The sequence below is a fragment of the Triturus cristatus genome, chromosome 7 (assembly GCF_964204655.1).
Source record: "Triturus cristatus chromosome 7, aTriCri1.1, whole genome shotgun sequence".
NCBI classification, from domain to species: domain Eukaryota; kingdom Metazoa; phylum Chordata; class Amphibia; order Caudata; family Salamandridae; genus Triturus; species Triturus cristatus.
This window is the reverse complement of record NC_140590.1, coordinates 1,575,848,718-1,575,860,000: the sequence shown is the minus strand read 5'-3', so window position 1 is coordinate 1,575,860,000 and position 11,283 is coordinate 1,575,848,718.

Below are 11,283 nucleotides of genomic sequence, written 5' to 3'. Positions count from 1 at the left end.
CCTGCACACCAGGTCCTGAACGGCATGGAATTTTCAGTCAATGCTGTGAAGGAACTGTTTTGAGCATTCCCATTGCGGTGCCCATTTTTAGAGGCACCACCGCGGGAACGCCAAAATCCATCCCCCAGCCAGGAGGAAACTTCTAATCTAGCAGGTGGCTCGACCACAGCTTTGGTGCAGTGGGAGTGTGGCAGTGGTGTACCTCCTGCTCCTGCTTTGCCAAAAGTCGCAATCGGGCCCTTAGAAGCTATTCTGGGGTATACTCTTGCTTTTCAGGGCTTATGAATGCTTTAAAAAAATGCAAGAAGGACATTGTTATCTATGTAGGACTGACTATGGACGTCCAAATAATCTCCAAAGAGATAAAGGTGAATCAGACTCCATGACCACAGAGTTCTTATAAGCGTCATATGTCTCTCCTTCTGTGGTCATGCTACTCATGGTGCAGCAATAATTTCCTCACTCACATTTGATGTAAGAAGTTGGAAATCACTTTTTTTATACTATTGAAACTAATGCTCAATGTCAAGTAGGAGGCAGCCGCCATTAAACTAGAAGGAGCAAACGATGCAAATTTAAACGCTGCCGGTACATGTTGAGATAACATGAAGCGACAGTCAATAAAGCACCCCTCAAGATATCGTAGTGGGATACTAACAAATTCCAAACAACAGCGGTCAGGAAACTAAAGCGATAATATAATCCCGATTTAATTACGGGTAAGACTTACATTTAGCTGTCCGATTGGCTTGCTATGTGTGGGCTATAGACTTGTTTGAAGCACATTGCCTAGTCATTAATTTCTGTTTTCATGTTTTGTTTTTTGTCACATTGATACAGATACTTACCTTCTTGGCCGGTAGGATTTAAAAATTTTGAAATTGATCCTGTGGTACAAGGTTGGTTGTATCGTTCTATCTGTCTATATCTAGACACTAGTTCATGCTAGTGCTTTATGCACTAGTTCGCAGTTGCAGTAGTTTTGTTGTTTGTTCCCGAAGAAAGCCTTGATCACAATTTTCTGATCATGTTTGGCTGAAACATGTAGACCTTTTCCTGGTTTATTGTAAGCGCGCTCGTTCATTTGGTCAGACTGCGCTACTACTCTGCTTTTAACATTGGCACAGGGATATTCTCAATGAAAGTTTTTTCTGTTCCTGTAGTCAATTTTACATCACTTAGTTTTACACTGCACTATAGGGCCTCACCTAACTTAGGCTAGCCTCATCGATCTTTAGGAGATCTCGTTCCATCAGCGTAGATTAAAACATCCGCGAGCTCCTCCCTTAGATTCAGCCTGGGAGTAGTAGCTCCTTAGCCAAACCAGGTTTGGTTAAGAGGAGATCCCATATGATGAAGCATGCCACCACGGTGGGTGATGGGATTACGTCCTCTTTTTGAGGACTTTATGACTAGGCTTTAGTTCATTTTCATTCAGGTTCTGTAAGCTTCACTGCATTATCTGTCTGTTTTGTTTCTTTAGTTGTTTGCTTCCCCATACCCCTGGACCTCTGCGTATATATATTGTTAGTAGGGGGACTTGTCCAGGTTGGTGGTGTGTTCCCTCAGACCCCATTGCTTACTTGGTTTCTTATAATTCAAATAATCCCCCAGACTCTAGAAACATCCTTTTTCCAATGGCCTACAGAGTAGTAGAAGAAGAAACAGTACTAACCAGCTAGGAATCAAGCCACTGACTGAGATCAATGTCATCCTGTGGCCCATTGGAATGACATTTTGCCTGCTGGACATACTAGAAAGAGTATGGAGGATTGGAAAGGAATGCCGTCCTGGCCAATTAACTCTGCTATAATTCATGGCATCAGGTTAAGAAGAAGAAGTGGTTAGAGCAGCAGATAAAATCATGAAAAAATACAAAGTACAAGGAGGTTCAAAAGAGATTGCAAGATTGCATCTATACATTTGAAGCTGTTCCCCTATGCCCCAGATGTCATGAGCAAAATGCAGACTTCCGGCATATGTTTTGGAGCTGCTCCGTCATTCAAATCTTCTGGCACCACATTCACACTGCTTTGGGTACCCTCACTGGGCTAACTTGCATGAACACTTGGGAGGCCAGTGCCATAGGCATCTTTCGCGTAAGTAAGCAGCACAAGGTGCAGACTCGCTTCCTCTCCTTAGCGGTGCTCCTGGCCAAACGCAGCATAGCCATGCATTGGCGTTCCCCCACCGGTCCTCCGGTGGCGGCGTGGGTGGGAGCTACGCACAAGTGGGCGGCGGCGGAGGAGGAGACACTACGGGAGGAGGAGGTGAAAGGGACCCGCAAGCATCCTATATCAATGGAATGGGCCATGCTATTGTACCAGTTTGGGCAACTCTCCCCGGGGGCGGACCCACCAGACGACGCATCTACACAACTAATCCAGAGTACACAGTTACAGGCCCTGCCCACCTGATTCCGTAGACTCCCAACCACGCGAGCTCTTGACAAGCCCTAGCTTCAGGCACACTATTACGATTCTCGGTCGCACCGACTAGGATAGGCAAACATAAGTATCAGAGGTGCCTCACCTTCACGACGCTACATTCCCTCACTGGTGTAATTGGACATATTCTTCCATATCCATTCCCTAGTTTATGCCTATGTTAAACCCCAGTTCCTTTGCCATATGTGGAACCCGAGATCGCAGGATATGAACGTTACGATATCTGTATGCATTGTTTATGCTTCCTGGTGACGAATCATCAATCAGTACAGTTGTTAAGTACCATTACAGGATGTATGATCGGATACGACCACTTGAAGAATATGAATGATGTACAATGTATGAAATATGAAAATGGCAATAAAAATAAGTTTAAAAAAAAAAAAAAACTACATTTGAAGCTGTTCCTTCCTCAGTTTGAGATGCTGCATATTTGAAAATGTGCTAGACCAGGGCACAGACTAGAAAATACAACTTGGTGCTGATTGGAATACCTGAATTGATCACAAGCACTGGTAATAACACTGGGCTGTATTCTAGTCCATTGTTTTTACTCACAATACCTTTCTAGACAGAGACCCCCCCCCCCCCTTATCCAAATCAGTTCTGACCCTGCTCCACATGGGAATAGTATATTCCAAACTGCCAGGCAGGGTCCTCTCCAGAATGGAACACAAGTGACCCCTACACTGGTGTCAGCCTATTTCAGTAGTCTCATGGTGCAGTGAGCATAAGATCCATGTCTGGGCAAACCTGTCATACTTGGGGTGTCAACTACAAAAAACAGCAAGGTGGTGGATTGAATGCCTGAATTAATATCAGACACTGGTGATCGCTCAGGGTACCATTCTGGCCCATTAATCACCTGGGCATGAAGCAGATGATAGCACCACTAAAGCCTGCCAGACTCTTCCTGGGACTATAAGACTGTATATGGCATATGATGGTGGCAGTTCTGCCCATGACAACATATTAGCTTATGCAAATGCATATTTCCGAAATGGACTCCTGACAATTTACTGCATTCTATCAAAATAATGCAGGCATGATCAATGCACAATTGTATCCTACCCCTATTTATTGTCAGCCCGACCCATCTTTTTCTACTAACCACTGCAATGCCATATCCAACTTACAAATGATGAGACAAGATGGGGTGAGATGCATCTAAAAGGATATTGTTGTCATTCCACATTTATTTGTTCCTTATTTTTGCTGCAGTAAGGCTAACACTTTGTGCTATAATTTCAGTCTTCAAGTACCCCTCATTTGTTCACATTTAGCTCTTTTGTATTGATTTGTATGCTCAACATACACTTCATAGATCAATGTAACAAGACCTAACCTGCATAGTCTTTTTTTTCACCTTCCTTCATATCTTTTTAAAATTGCACCTATAGTTGGAATTATGCCAAAACACTTCTTTCAAACTAATGGCTTGATGTACAAAGCCATGTAGTGGTTGCAAACCTTGCAATTTGATAAATCTCGTGGTCGGCAACCACCAAGGGCCCGATTACGAACTGTGACAGTGTGGGAGCAGGGCTCCCACACCCCTGCCCTGCTCCCACACTGCCAACGCCACATGAACACCGCCCACCAGATTGCGAGTTTTCCTGCGTCTGGCGGGAGTTTCTTTGGCGGTCCCATGGCAGTGCCTTTGGAAATGAGCACTACACTGGGAGCACCAAAGGCAGTTCGAAAGTGCAGAGTCTAAGCCGTGCAGGAACTGGGGTGCATGCACACGGGGGTACAACCGCTGATGGGGAGGAAAGTCCTAATATGCTTGGCGGTGCAGGACTCCACCAAGCTATTGCGGCCTCAGATGGCACGCCACTACCACGGATCTCTGATCCCTGGCAGTTGCAGCAGTGCCATGGCAGTCCTGGCACTGCTGCAACTGCAACTGGGGGGGTGAGTGTCAGAAACGTTTCAGCGCTCCGTCCATCATCCCCTTGTGTTTGCTTTGTTCGCCCTACGTTGGCAGGGTATGCCCAGGCGTGGGTCTCTTGCTCACTTTGCCACTGGATTCAAGCTAGCCTGGCTGATTTGGGGTGTTACCCTTAAACCAGTGCTAGGATGCTTGTTTCCGGTCTGGGGAACACCTGGCTTGGCAGGACTGTTCCAATGAGGAACAGGGTCAAGACTGATTTGCATATGCCTGCGTCTGAACTAGGGTGTTGAAGTGAGCTAAAGAACGATGATGGCTTCAACCCAGATCTGTGACTGGGGTGAGTATCTGAAAAATGTCAGTGCTCTGCCCAGCATCTCCTTGTGTTTGCTTTGTTCGCCCTAAGTTGGCAGGGTATGCCCAGACGTGGGTCCCTCGCTCACTTTGCCACTGGATTCAAGCTAGCCTGGCTGATGAGGGGGTGTTGCCTCAAAACCGATCCCAGGCTGCTTGTTTCCGGTCTAGGGAAGACCTGGTTCGGCACTTCGGGCTGGACTGTTCTCATGAGGAACAGGGTCAAGACTGATTCGCATATGGCTGGGTCTGAACTGGGGTGGAGGCTAGAGACGATGATGGATTTAACTCAGATCTGTGATTGGTGGTGAGTGTCTGAAAAGTTTCAGCACTCCCGCCATCATCTCCTTGTGTTTTCTATGTTTGCCCTAAATTGGAAGGGTATGCCCAGACATGGGCCCCTTGCTCACTTTGCCCCTGGATTCAAACTAGCCTGGCTGATGAGGGGTGTTACCAGGATGCTTGTTTACGGTCCAGGGAAGACCTGGCCTGGCAGTTAGGGATAAATTATTCCCATGAGGCACAGGGCCAAGACTGATTTGCATAAAGCTGGGTCTGATCTGGGATGGTGAAGTGAACTAAAGAACAATGATGGATTCAACCCAGATCTGTGACTTGGGGTGAGAAACTGAAAAGTTTCAGCGCTCCGGCCATCATGTCCTTGTATTTGCTTTGTACAAAAGGAGGACCAGGCAGCCAGCTATATTCCTTCATAGAGCAAAGGTCAGACTGCAGAAATGTGGCCTTCTCCTGTCTGTGCACACCGAAAACAAAATTCAGTTAAACACTTTTTGAAAATGTGTAATAGGTTCTTAGATCAGCGGGAGTGCAAATACTAGTCACTTATGCATTATAGTCAGGGTCACTAGAATTATGCAAATTTGAAGTCATGGTGTTTTCTGCATAAGTATGGATTTGCCCCCTTTCCTACATAATCTATCATCTGCTCCATAATCTGCAGATTTTAACACAAAAATGATTGCTAGCGCAAATGAATAAAAAGTTTGTAAAACACAGCGACAAGTGTTGCTGCGCAGTGAAAGGCCCTTCGCAAAGGTTGAGTGATCACCTTTTTGTTGCATATTGCTGTATTTGGGTGTCAGACAGATACTAATGACGTGAAACCTTTGCCCAATTAGTGTTAATGTGTAAAAATGACAAAAAAATGAGGTAATACTATCACAAAATGTGCTGCATTATGCTGCATAACTTGTCTTTTCTTGACACATAATTTAGTCAAACCTGTCACATAATTTGGGGCCCCCCTGCTGCAGAATTCCAGCGCCCCTGAATGCAGTGTACTGGACTGGATATGCCAACCTAACCAGCGAGAACTTCAGGAATTAATTTGAGCTCATTCCCAGTCACAAAAAGCTAATTTTACCAAACGTAGCTTTACATTTGCCATGCTTACTAAACTTCTAAGCTGAGAGTCAATTAATTAGCCAAGCGAGCATGCTTATTTCGCAGATAATGATATCCCATATTGATATGGTTACTAGGGAGCATGGATTTGCTGAGTCTGTCTTCTTCTTTTTTCACCATCTGTACCCTGAAAACTTCAACAGATTTAGCATGTGTCCGGTTTTAAGAAAAGGGCAGCTGGACACAGAGGAAAGCAGGTTCATGTGTTCTAGTGCAGAGTTAGCTAGAACCAAAAGAAATGTAGTTAACACAGATTATACTGTGTAAAGGTTGCACTGAATTTCTCTTCCTGTAACGTGGACAGTGTTGGAGAATGCTGGCATTTAAGGTATGTAAGGTGTGCAGTGGCCCTGGGTCCATGCACAATTATATTTCTACGTCTATGTTGGGGGAATACTAGGGTTTTTGATTTTCAAAATTTGGTCACCATGAATATCGGGCCTTTTTATATTTTTCATGCATCCTGTGACTTTTTGTTCCCATATATAATAATAAAAAAAGTTCCAGAATAAAAAGGCTAAAAGTCGAATTTGATGAATTATTCTTTAAGACTGCAGTGTTTATGTGCTAACATCAAGGAGAGGCTTATGAGACCTTAGTGTCAAGAAGCCACGCAGCTTATAATTGAAAATTTGCAAAGTCCGACATTTTCCCTATTCAATTCAAATAAGGGAAAACACACAAGCAAATACAAAGCATTTCACTGTCTGTGATTTTCAAAATACTCCCTCTCTAAAGCACAAGCACAGAAAACTATTTATAGATTTGAAATTAGAAATATTGGGTTTCTCCAGTTACAAACACTTAACAGTTTACTTAATTTTGGCATATATATTGGGTTTCTCCAGTTACAAACACTTAACAGTTTACTTAATTTTGGCATATAGTGGACTATGATGGGTTATTTCAGAATGAATTTCCAGCCAGCGCTTAAAGGTGCAAAAATGCCAATATTTAAAGGTCAGAGAATGTGAGTTCCGTTCACCTTTTTACTCTTTACAGGATAGTATACAGGGAATGAGTCATTGGCGTTGGCAACATGTCCTTTGCCTTTGCAGATTTTTTCCGTCCTCCTTCAGGAAGAGCCCCTTCACTGGCCGTTCTCCTTGGCAGCCCTTCCCCCCTGAAGGTGTGCTGGGTGTGGACCCTGCAGCGCAAGAGAGCCTCTATTGTCATGCTCTTGGCTGGGAAAGAGGTGTGAAGGGGAGCTTCCTTCAGCGCTGCATGACAAAGACATTGACTTTGCCGGCTCGTCGGGCCTCTTTCAGCCCACGCCCCCAATGTTTGCAGAGCTGAGCTGAGAGCCTACCCCAGCAGTGAGATTCCTCAAGCTGTCGTCTTTGCTTACAATACCTGTCTTTTGACACTAGAAGCGAGGATACTTGTTTTGTGCCTTTCTTTTAGGACGCGCGCATTTTTTGAGCCTCGGGGACTTCCTCTCATTAGCTCCTTTCTTCTTGCATTCTCACTCCTATAATTCCAGTTTGCTCAGTGCGTTTGTACGAGAAAGTAGATTTCTGTCCCAGATGTAAAGTTTAAAGGCATGTGTTCATAAAATATTCTGCATTCAGGAGTAAACTCAGCGTGTACACACAACAGCTCCGTAGAAGCACATCTGCTGAAGCTGTTGAAACCATTGTTAATAATGCTTTCATTTCTGATATATCAATCGACGCAGGCCACGCAAAGGCTTTTCTAAATACATATAGCAGATTTTTATGATGGGATCCATGTTTATTTTCCCTGGGTTTCCAGTACTTTTTAAGTACAGCTCCCGGTGAGTGTACGACAGGAGTATAAATATGAAAACAGCTTGTAAATGAAAGTTGTGCTTGTTCCAAAACTGTCACTGACAAAGAAAATCGTTTGTTATTATGAAGTGCTTGTGCATGAACAGAGTGAGCACAAAACAGTGCTCTCATGAAACAATTGTGTGCCTGAACAAAGTGTACATAAACGACATTTGTGCAAGAAAACGGTGGCCTATAAAAAAAGTGCGCTTACGGCAGACGCACCCACGAAAGACAGCAGTGTGTGCATCAGCGAACATGTGCATAAAGGCAGTATGTGCATGAATCCAATGCATGCATTAAATGTGTTTAGACACAAAGTAATGTGCAGGAAACAACAGTGTGCATGAACTGCACTTTTCCATTCAACCAATTCATTTATATCACATTTTCACCCTTCCATTCACCCACTGATATCCACCATTTCAACTTTGCATTCAGTCATCCATTCATTCTTTAATCCATCATTTAATCTACATCCATCCGTCCACTCTGCCATCAATCCATTATAATCCATCCATTCACTCTGCCATTAATACAGTCTGCCATCCACCCCTCAATTCTGCCATCCTTCATCCATTCACACATCCAGCTACTCTGCCATCCATTCCGTCATCTTTTAACACACCCTTCCGTCCCTTTACTTTCCCATTGTTTACCTGTCCATCAAACTATCCATCCATCCAACCCATTTACTCTGCTATTCTTTCACCTATTCATTTACTCACCCATCCATCCATTCAGCCACCCAACCTTTTATTCTGCCATCCTGTCCATCCACAGATCCTTTTTCTCATCCTTTCACCCACTCATCCAGCTACCCACCCACTCATCAATCTACTCACCCACTCATCCATCCATGCTTCCACCCTTCCTTTCATTCATTAGTCCTTCCATCTTTCTCTTTTCTATTTGTGCACCTTTCGTTATTCAGTGCTCCTGCTTGCTCTTCTATTAACCTTATATTCCTTTTTCGAGTTAATTATGAACTTTTGTCTGCAGAGTTGCAGACATAGGAAGCCCAAAAAGAACCTCAAACCTGTTTCAGTTGCTAAAGCGGTAGTTCACGACATCACTAATTGTCTCCCCCTATGTATCTCATCCAAAGTGCTTTGAGGCTACTGCAAGGTGGGCATAACATTGGTTCAGTTAGCTGCCTGAGAGAATGTAGCCTTTACCACAAAACAACGCTATTCTCTCACTCACCTAGCCATCATCTCAAAGAACATATTCCTTGTTGCATAGTAATATTTAAACAAAGGCAAAGCAATATAAAGGCTCGGCATTTTTGGTATAAGCATTAAACTAACAGTTGCCATTAATGCCCCTAGGTTACTAGCCAAAAGCAAGAAAATCAGTTTATATTGTATCACATTGTATTACACCTTCATTCTTTAATTGCAGGTAAGGATCAAATGCCAATAATAAAGTAATCTGGGATTTGAAATATAAAATCACTAACAATTTTTAGACCTGAATAGTCTAAATTCAATAGCTTCATGTCAAAGTTTTATATTAATAAATAGAGAAAATTTTAATGTGAATGCAAAATATTTGGATAAACATAGGGCTATGCAGCTTTTACTTTAAAATGTCTATCCTTTCTGCTGCAAGACTGTGTTTCTGGTGAGCAAAGTGTGTTTAAATGCAAAGTGTGTTTAAGACTGCAGTACCACCTCCTGTCTACAGGGGCAGACCTGAGCAAAAATATAAACACACTTAATGAAACACAGGTCCCCACAAGGCAATTTTTTTAAATGTTGTAAAAATCGACACATATGTTCCTGAAGTCATTCTTTATCATTTAGAAGGCATTGCCTTGTGGGGACCTGGGTTCAGGTCCCCACAGTGCAATCAAGTCCCCACAGCGTGAGTGTGTTATCGCACTCAAGTCCACACAAGGATAGTCACACACACACACACACACACACACACACACACACACACACACACACACACACACACACACACACACACACACACACACACACACACACACACACACACACACACACACACACACACACACACACACACACACACACACACACACAGCGCCCTTGCAGGCTGAGTGCCTGGATACAGGACAAAACAGAGTCGACATGGCAACCTACACTGCCCTGGCATACATCAGCCACCCCTCTAGCTGGGTGCCCTATGCCAGTGGTGTGGGCACAGGAGCATGAGCCCTGTGCCCCTACAGTACCCAGGTCCATTCCTGGGCCCTGTAAGTGCAGTGCTGCCATTTAAGAGTACATGGTGCTGGGAGCTTGTCAAACACGAACTCCACAGCACCATAATGGCAGCACTGAAGCCTGAGAAGTTTGGTATCAAACTGCTCAGCACATTGAACCCACACTGATGCCAGTGTGGGATTTAATGTACCAATCACCACAGAGGGCATCTTAGAGAGGCCCCCTGAAACCTAACCTACAATCCACGTCTGGTCTGAGGCTGCCACACAGCAGACATGTTGCTGGACCTCTGGGTAGGAGAGCCCCATTTCTCCTGGGCCTGCAACAATGCACATCCTGGGCGAGGTGCTAGATCTCCTCCTCCAGGATGGGCAGGGGGAAGCTTCAAAGGCATGCCGCCTCTGTGAGCTTCCCCAGGCCACTTGCAACCCCCACTCTGGCGGGAAGCTTGGCCGGAAACCCCAAATAAGGACAGGGGATGTGCCAGCCTGCCAACCCCACCCCTCAGGTGGGGGAGGAGAGGTGAAGCACATCTCCGGGCGCTCGCCATCTTGAAGATGAGAAGCCCTACCTAATCAGGACTAGACTACTGCCCCCCTCCCACAGGAGAGTGGCAGAATATGGGGGGTACTCACCCCAGGACAGGGACAGTGTACATAAACGACATTTGTGCAAGAAAACGGTGGCCTATAAAAAAAGTGCGCTTACGGCAGACGCACCCACGAAAGACAGCAGTGTGTGCATCAGCGAACATGTGCATAAAGGCAGTATGTGCATGAATCCAATGCATGCATTAAATGTGTTTAGACACAAAGTAATGTGCAGGAAACAACAGTGTGCACACACACACACACACACACACACACACACACACACACACACAGCGCCCTTGCAGGCTGAGTGCCTGGATACAGGACAAAACAGAGTCGACATGGCAACCTACACTGCCCTGGCATACATCAGCCACCCCTCTAGCTGGGTGCCCTATGCCAGTGGTGTGGGCACAGGAGCATGAGCCCTGTGCCCCTACAGTACCCAGGTCCATTCCTGGGCCCTGTAAGTGCAGTGCTGCCATTTAAGAGTACATGGTGCTGGGAGCTTGTCAAACACGAACTCCACAGCACCATAATGGCAGCACTGAAGCCTGAGAAGTTTGGTATCAAACTGCTCAGCACATTGAA